This window comes from Mauremys reevesii, unplaced genomic scaffold (genome assembly GCF_016161935.1).
Source record: "Mauremys reevesii isolate NIE-2019 unplaced genomic scaffold, ASM1616193v1 Contig29, whole genome shotgun sequence".
In the NCBI taxonomy this organism is placed as follows: domain Eukaryota; kingdom Metazoa; phylum Chordata; order Testudines; family Geoemydidae; genus Mauremys; species Mauremys reevesii.
Genome location: NW_024100839.1, coordinates 207,180 through 216,360, shown reverse-complemented (window position 1 = coordinate 216,360; position 9,181 = coordinate 207,180). Strand labels below are relative to the sequence as shown.

The 9,181-nt window shown below is 49.6% G+C and overlaps 2 non-coding genes across 2 annotated transcripts; both read right to left on the bottom strand.

The window, feature by feature from the left end:
- Positions 1–458: 458 nt before the first annotated feature.
- On the bottom strand, positions 459–532 carry TRNAI-AAU. Its single transcript has one exon. It is a non-coding gene; the product is annotated as a tRNA-Ile (tRNA).
- An 8,027-nt stretch (positions 533–8,559) lies between these two features.
- On the bottom strand, positions 8,560–8,633 carry TRNAT-AGU. Its single transcript has one exon. It is a non-coding gene; the product is annotated as a tRNA-Thr (tRNA).
- Positions 8,634–9,181: the final 548 nt, after the last annotated feature.

Here is a 9,181-nt window from a genome sequence, read left to right as displayed (position 1 = left end):
GCGCCGGCGGAGTTTGAAGTCTCTCCCCTAGGTTGGGGTGCCGAGGATTAAGCCTTCCTCTGTGGCTTGGGCTGGGGAGCATGATCCGGCGTTGGGTCCATTTGGGTGGAGCTGGCGGCCGGCAAGAATTCGGGCCATCAGGTCAACCCTCTGTGGAAATGGGGGTGAGCCGGCAGGCCTGCGATTTTGGCTTCGCGGGCAGCTCAAGCCTGGCCTCCTATGAGCCTGGAAGGCAGCCGGCCGGGCTCACCCGTCTCCTCCCCAGGCCCAAGTTCCTTTCAGGCAGCAGGTGGAGCAAGGAGCCCAGGGAGGAGAGCCCAAGGAGGTGTCCGGAGCCTCCTCCTGCCCGGGGCCCAGCAGGGACCTTGCCTGCTCCCGACCCACCTGGTTTTGGCCTCTGCCACCCCTAGCAGTCAGCCAAAAGAGCAGAAGCCACCCTCTCCCTCCTGCACCCCAAGTGGCCAGCATGGGGCTTGAACCCATGACCTTGGCGTTATTAGCACCACGCTCTAACCAGCTGAGCTAGCTGGCCTACGAGGTACCTGTCCTTGCCTGACACTTTTGGAAGGAGTCACTGGCTGGCGCGGGGAACGATGTGGCCTCCGTTATCGAATGAATGGATCAAGACAGCACTTGCCAAGGTAGGGGAATTAGCTGAAGTGGCAGAGCGCTTGTTTCGCATGCGAGAGGCAGCGGGATCAATGCCCGCATTCTCCAGCGGCAAGGCAGCTGCGGGACCTTCTCTTGCCCTTCTTTTAGAAGCCATGGACAGTCAGCCGGCTCAGCTCCTCCAGTGGCCTCCATCCCTCTCCCCGCTTGGCCTCCCAAAAAGCCAGCCCTTGCGGAGCACAAAGCTCTTCCACCCCGGCCCTTCTCCCCCTTGCGCTGACTGGGAGGCTGGCGACAGCTGGGGGAAGTTAGCTCAAATGGAAGAGCAGGGGAGAAGTAGTCAGACCCAGACACACATTCTCCAGCCTGCTCTGCTCTGCTGTGCTCTGCTGGGCTGGGCTCTAGTGGGGGACCTGCACCTTTCTTTCTGAGCTCTCACTGGAGCACAATCCCTTTCCTCCTCCCTCCCTGCTAGTCTACGCCAAGCTCATTGGCCGGGAGGGAGAGCCACTCAAATACAGAATTACTCACATCCCAGGGGTCCATGAAGGGAATGAGGAGATGGGCGGGGTGGCACGCGATACCAGCTCAGCTGAGACCGTGAGACCTCGCAGCCTCCTGATCTCAGGCAGCATGGCAGCCGTGGAGCAGAGCAGAGCAAAGCACGCAGACAGCTTGGAGACAGCCAAAGCGGGGAAGGGCTGCGTTGGTCTGGAAGAGGGAGTCGGTGGCTGTCTATCCTGGCGGAGGCAGGGTCGTTTTGCTGTATGCTGGGCCAGGGGCCAGGGAGTCTGCTAGAGTTGCTGAGCTGGGCCTGCTCCTGGCTTTGCTTGGGTTAGAGGAAAGTGGTGAAGATAAGAACGGCCCTCCTGGGTGAGACCGATGGTCCATCTAGGCCCCTATCACGTCTTCTGACAGTAACCGATGCCAGGCGCTGCAGAGGCAATGGCCAGAGCAGGCAATCGTCAAGTGATCTATCCCTGCGTTGTCTTCTGAAGTTTGGTGCTTGTTTCAGGGGCTAACCCTCAGCCCAGACACACTCCAGGGAGGGAGCGTTGGTGTTTGTGCCGAGGAGCGTGGCTGGGACTCGGACCCCCTTCCCCAGCTCTGGGTAGCGCCCCCCCCTCCCCATTTCAGGCTGTGTTCTGCTTAAGGCCGTAGAGCCCTTGCCTTTTTTTGCCCGGTGCCTGAGAGTCAGGCCAGCTGCGGGGAATTAGCTCAAGCATCAGAGCTCGCTTTGCATGCAAGAGGTAGAGGGGGGCTGTCATAAACAGATCTGGCAGGAGCAGCAGGCAACCCTAACCAAGAGGCTCAGCCAGAGCCTGAAATATCACGTAGTGCACCAGCGGAGAGCAGTTCACAGTCAACGGAAACAACGTCATCACCTACATTGCTTCCAGAGGGACCAACCCCAAGTCCACAGTCTACCTGGAGGAACTGGTGTCTCCAGCCTCAAGGGGACAATTCCAGACTCAGCAGGAAGCCGATGACAGCCTCAAAAGACTTGGGCGGCGGCACAGAGCAACCCACCACCTCTCAGCTCTTCTAACTGATCCCGGTTTGTTGTAGAACAAGGACTTTTATACAAGGAGATTCTTTCTGGTGGACACCAGGAAGGCTGGCATCCTCAAAAACAGTTGGTAGTTCCAACTAAGTACCGGGAAAAGCTCTTAAGCTTGGCCCATGATCATCCCAGTGGTCATTCTGGGGTGAACAGAACCAAAGACAGGTTGGGGAAGTCCTTCCACTGGGAGGGGATGGGCAAGGATGTTGCCAATTATGTCTGGTTTTGTGAGGTATGCCAAAAGGTAGGAAAGCCCCAAGACCAGGTCAAGGCCCCTCTCAAGCCACTCCCCATAATTGAGGTCCCATTTCAGTGAGTAGCTGTGGATATTATGGGTCCTTTCCCAAAGAAGACCCCCAGAGGAAAACAATACATACTGACTTTCGTGGACTTTGCTACCAGATGGCCGGAAGCAGTAGCTCTAAGCAACACCAGGGCTAAAAGTGTGTGCCAGGCCTTAACTGACATTTTTGCCAGGGTAGGTTGGCCCTCCGACATTCTTACAGATTCGGGAACAAATTTCCTGTCAGGGGCCATGAAAGACCTGTGGGAAGCTCATGGGGTGAATCACTTGGTTGCCACCCCGTACCACCACCAAACCAATGGCCTGGTGGAGAGGTTTAATGGAACTTTGGGGGCCATGATACGTAAATTTGTGAATGAACACTCCAATGATTGGGATCTAGTGTTGCAGCAGTTGCTGTTTGCCTACAGGGCTGTACCACATCCCAGTTTAGGATTCTCACCATTCGAGCTTGTGTATGGCCATGAGGTTAAGGGGCCATTACAGCTGGTGAAGCAGCAATGGGAGGGGTTGCAAAGAATCCTGTGGCACCTTATAGACTAACAGATGTTTTGCAGCATGAGCTTTCGTGGGTGAATACCCACTTCTTCGGATGCAAGCAGTGGAAATTTCCAGGGGCAGGTGTGTATATATAAGCAAGCAAGAAGCAAGCTAGAGATAACGAGGTTAGATCAATCAGGGAGGATGGGGCCCTGTTCCAGCAGCTGAGGTGTGAAAGCCAAGGGAGGAGAAACTGGTTCTGTAATTGGCAAGCCATTCACAGTCTTTGTTTAGTCCTAAACTGATGGTGTTAAATTTGCAGATGAACTGGAGCTCAGCAGTTTCTCTTTGGAGTCTGGTCCTAAAGTTTTTTTGCTGTAGGATGGCCACCTTAAAATCTGCTATTGTGTGGCCAGGGAGGTTGAAGTGTTCTCCTACAGGTTTTTGTATATTGCCATTCCTAATGTCTGATTTGTGTCCATTTATCCTTTTCCTTAGAGACTGTCCAGTTTGGCCGATGTACATAGCAGAGGGGCATTGCTGGCATATGATGGCATATATTACATTGGTGGACGTGCAGGTGAATGAACCGGTGATGGTGTGGCTGATCTGGTTAGGTCCTGTGATGGTGTTGCTGGTGTAGATATGTTGGCAGAGTTGGCATCGAGGTTTGTTGCATGGGTTGGTTCCTGAGCTAGAGTTACTATGGTGCGGTGTGCAGTTGCTGGTGTGAATATGCTTCAGGTTGGCAGGTTGTCTGTGGGCGAGGACTGGCCTGCCACCCAAGGCCTGTGAAAGTGTGGGATCATTGTCCAGGATGGGTTGTAGATCCCTGATGATGCGTTGGAGGGGTTTGAGCTGGGGACTGTATGTGATGGCCAGTGGAGTCCTGTTGGTTTCTTTCTTGGGCTTGTCTTGCAGTAGGAGGCTTCTGGGTACACATCTGGGAGGGGTTTACGCCTTCTCCAGGAACTAACATTCTGGACTTTGTAAGCAACCAACAAAACACCCTCCGCCATTCTTTAGCCCTGGCTAAAGAAAACCTAAAGGATGCTCAAGCAGAGCAAATGGCCTGGTATGATAGACATACCAGAGAGCGTTCCTTCAAAGTAGGGGACCAGGTTATGGTCTTGAAGGCACAACAGGCCCATAAGATGGAAGCGTCATGGGAAGGACCATTCACGGTCCAGGAGTGCCTAGGAGCTGTTAACTACCTCATAGCATTTCCTAATTCTTCCTTAAAGCCTAAAGTGTACCATGTTAACTCTCTAAAGCCCTTTTATTCCAGAGAATTACAGGTTTGTCAGTTTACAGCCCAGGGAGTAGATGATGCTGAATGGCCTGAAAGTGTCTACTACGAAGGGAAACGTGATGGTGGCATGGAAGAGGTGAACCTCTCCACAATCCTGGAACGTCTATAGCGGCAACAGATCAAGGAGCTGTGCACTCACTTCACCCCTTTGTTCTCAGCCACCCCAGGACGGACTGAATGATCATACCACTCCATTGACACAGGTAATGCTCACCCAATTAGAACCCCACCCTACCAGGTGTCACCTCATGCCCAAGTTGCTATTGAACGGGAAATCCAAAACATGCTAGAGATGGGTATAATCCACCCCTCTAACAGTGCATGGGCATCTCCAGTGGTTCTTGTTCCCAAACCAGATGGGGAAATACGCTTTTGCGTGGACTACTGTAAGCTGAATGCTGTAACTCGCCCCGACAACTACCCAATGCCATGCACCGATGAGCTGTTGGAGAAACTGGGATGTGCCCAGTTCATCTCTACAATAGATTTAACCAAGGGGTACTGGCAAGTACCACTAGGTGAACCCGCTAAAGAAAAGTCAGCTTTCATCACCCATGCAGGGGTGTATGAATTTAATGTGCTTCCGTTTCGGACTGCGGAATGCACCCGCCACCTTTCAAAGGCTGGTAGATGGTCTACTAGCAGGATTGGGAGAATGTGCAGTTGCCTACCTCGATGATGTGGCCATTTTTTCTGATTCATGGCCCGAACACCTAGAACACTTGGAAACGGTCTTTGAGTGCATCAGGCAGGCAGGACTCACTGTTAAGGCCAAAAACTGTCAAATAGGCCAAAACAGAGTGACTTACCTAGGGCACCAGGTGGGTCGAGGAACTATAAACCCCCTACAGGCCAAGAAGGCTATCCAAAAGTGGCCTGTCCCAAGGTCGAAGAAACAGGTCCAATCCTTCTTAGGCTTGGCCGGGTATTACAGGCGATTTGTACCACACTACAGCCAAATCGCTGCCCCACTAACTGATCTAACCAGAAAAACACAGCCAAATGCAGTTAAGTGGACTGATGAGTGTCAGGAAGCCTTTACCCAGCTTAAGGCGATGCTCATGTCTGACCCTGTGCTAAGGGCCCCGGACTTTGACAAACCCTTCCTTGTAACCACTGATGCATCTGAGCATGGGGTAGGAGCAGTTTTAATGCAGGAAGGATCGGATCACAACTTCCATCCTGTCGTATTTCTCAGCAAGAAACTGTGTGAGAGGGAAAGCCACTGGTCCATCAGTGAAAAAAGAATGCTACGCCATTGTGTATGCCCTGGAAAAGCTATGCCCATACATTTGGGGACATCGGTTCCAGCTACAAACCGACCATGCTGCGCTAAAATGGCTCCATACTGCCAAGGGAAACAACAAAAAACTTCTTCGATGGAGTTTAGCTCTCCAAGATTTTGATTTTGAAATTCAACACATTTCAGGAGCTTCCAACACAGTAGCTGATGCACTCTCTCGTGAGAGTTTCCCAGAATCAAATGGTTAAAACGTGTTCTTGAAATGTGGAAAATCTTGTAGTTTTACATAATTAATAGTATATGTAATGGTGCATGTGATTTATTACTCTGTTTATTTTAAAGTTTTATGTAGAAATCACTCCTTGAATAAAAACAAAGAGGGATTCACCCCCCCTCCTCCTCCCCTGAGGTTCCAAACAAGGGAAGAAATCAATCAGGTCCTTAAAAGGAAAGATTTTATTAAAAAGAAAGAAAATAACACTATCTCTGTAACACCAGGATGAAAATATTACAGGGTCTAGCTTATGAACCTAGAGGGACGCTCCCCCCACCTTTTTTCAGAATAATCAAAAGTAACAGCAAACAGAAATAAAGATATTTCTCCAGCAAACACACATTTGCAAATACAGAAATTAATTATAAGACTAATCCGCCTTTCTAATACTCACTATACTGAATAGATTGTTCATTCCCTGCCTTGACAATTCAGACAGTCGCTTTTCCCGTCATATCGCCAGCACCTCTGATTCCAATAGCAGGGCAGGTTTTCTCTGGGCACTGAGATTTTTCAAGGAGTTGGTGGCTCCTTTCTTTCCTCACCCTGGAGTAAACTCAGTTTTTTATTCCATCCTTGATGACTCATGGAATAACAACATCAACATGAAGAGGAGAGGGAATATCTCACTGCCGGGGTGGGGAGGAAGGTGGACACATCCCCTCTGTTTGAGCATTGCCATTGCAGGAGAGAAGGTTTCAATGGAATCGAATGCCCTGGCTCAGACAAGAGACACAGGGAGGTTTTGCTGTTCATGGATCCATGTAAAGGAAATTGTGTCTCTGTGTGAAAATGGGGAGGGAAATGAAACACCCACATGGTGGTGCCTAAGGCAGAAGGGACCCCTATAGGATTAGAACAGGACACGTTCTCAAGCAGCATGTTTCTTACTTTGCCCTTCTGTCAATTTTGATTATTATCAATGGAAATATTTTGCCATTGGGTCGTGTGTTTACACAGAAATTGACATTTACCAACAAACACGTAATTCTTCCAGTCCTACCGAGTCTGCCCTTGGTGAGTTTAGAGAGACACACTCACTCTTCCCACTCCCTATGCCAAGCCTGTGCTCTCCAGAGTGTCAACTTCCCACACAGCTGGGATCCTTCCCTGCTCTCCTCTCAGACGTCTGCCCCCCACCCTCCCTTCTGGGATCCCCTCCCAACACTGTCCAACTCCCCTGCTGGCAGGATCCCTCTCCATTCTTTTCATTTCCTGCCTCCCCTCTGAGCAAAATCTCTGGCCTTTTCCCACACTAGGAAATGAACCCAGGCCACCTGGGTAAAAACCAGGAATCCTGATCACTAGACCATATGGGTCTGCACAAACAGCAATCCATTTACACATTCACTAACCCATTCACACATTCACATTCATTAACATTTAAAAGTAGCCATTCAAAAAACTTCAAAAACAGACTTCAAAGAGAAATTGCAGAGTTACAATTTATTTGCAAACTTCACACCATTAATCTGAGCTTGAATAGGGACTGGGAGTGGCTGGCTCACTACAAAAGCAATTTTCCCTCTCTTGGTATAGACACCTCCCCAGCAATTATTGGCAGTGGACTGCATCCACCCTGACTGAATTGGCCTTCAAAACTGGTTCTCCCCTTGTAAGATAATATGTGGAATATGGGGGTTACAGCCCGCTCCGGCAAAGGTATAGAATGTCACACTGAGATTTCCATTTATGTAACCAACTTTGACCTCTCTGCCTAACACTTATAATCACTTAAAATCTATATTTCTGTAGTTAATAAACTTATTTTAATGTTTTACACTGACTTGTGAAATTGTCCAAAGTGCTTGGGAAAGCTGCTCAGATTAAAAAGGCTGGTGCATATTCACTTTATTTTTGAGGAAGTGGTGAATTAATTAATGAGCTTGCACTTTTCAAGAGGTTTTGAGCAGTGTAAGATGGTACATTTCTGAGGTGCAAGGCTGAGGGCTGGGGAGATATGCTGGTGTCTCTCTATGTATAATTGAGGAGTGGCTTATAGAGCATTCATGCAACTTAGTTGGGTGCATTGCTGCATGTTGGTGGCTGAGTGATCACAGCACATGGAGGGGGTTTTGCTGCTTGCCACTAGTGCAGCATTGTAAGACACAGCCCAGGCTGGAGAGGTAAGAGGACAGAGCAGTTCCACAGTTTGGGATTGTACCCCGCGGATCCCACCACACAGAGACCCTGCTGTGACCAGCCGTGGTAATACTGTGCTTAGTGCTCTGCCTTGTAGCTTCAACAGCTGCACATGCAAGATGAGTTTCAGTGACCTTGACCTTGTTTCCATGTTTATCCAAAGCCTCCTTTTGACAGTTGTCAGCAAAAAGACCCGTTTCTTTTGCAAGCATTTGTATAGCTAGCAGCTCTCTTGGCAAGCCCTGCCATGGTGCCACGCTCTGGGACTTCTCCCTTAACTGTTCCATTTTTCATCAACACTAACATGAAAGGTGAAAGGACAGTAATTCTCCATTTCCTGCAAGCCCTGCAGAGAACCCTCTAGAAGGGGCTCTGTGCATAGATATCCCCATGGGAGCATGACACAGGCTCTCCTGTCACAGCAAATTGCAGCTGGAGCAACCTCCTTGCCAATGCCAATGCCAATAGCCTTTTGATCAACTCCAGACTGAGGATTTGATTCTCTCCAATGCTCTGCTGGAAAGAAGCCTTTTTCTTCACAAGCAATTACTTGGATTGTCAAGGGAGGTCTCTTCTGTTTCCTAGAAAGTCACAGGAAAATGTGAGCAAAGGAGATGAAAGCTATAGAACAAGGCACCACTGGGAGTTGAACCCAGGATCTCCTGTTTACTAGACAAGTGCTTTAGCCAACTAAGCCATGGTGCCTTCCCCAAGAGAACCTTTGCAACCACTACACTTGATGGTCCAAGACTACACCTTCAAATGCCAAAGTACAGACATTCCCCATTTCCTTCAAGACTGCAGACTTTTTGCTGTCTGGCTCTCTGTGCATGGAAAGCCACAGCTGAGTTGACAGAGGGCTACTAACATGCACTTCTTCCACAAGCTGCCATGATCAGATACTGATTAGTGCTCTGTGTTTCACTCAAAGCAGCTTCAGCTCAACTTGAGTCATGGTAACCTTTCCATCAGCTCCAGATTTACCACTTAACACTTTCCACAAGACTTAGCTGCAAGGGAGGGTCTCTGTGACTTGAACAAGCACTTCCAAGGATTGTGCAGTGAGGTCTTTTCTTTTCATGAGAAGAAATAAAAGAAAGGAGCCTGACAGAAAAGCCAGGTTCAGCAAGGAAGAACTGTCAGGCCAAGCCAGGATCTCCTGGTGAGTAGGAAAGCTCTTCAGCCAGCTCTGCCCAAAGATCACTCTCTAGAGGCCACTTCCCACAGAGACTGATTATGGTTACAGGCCCATC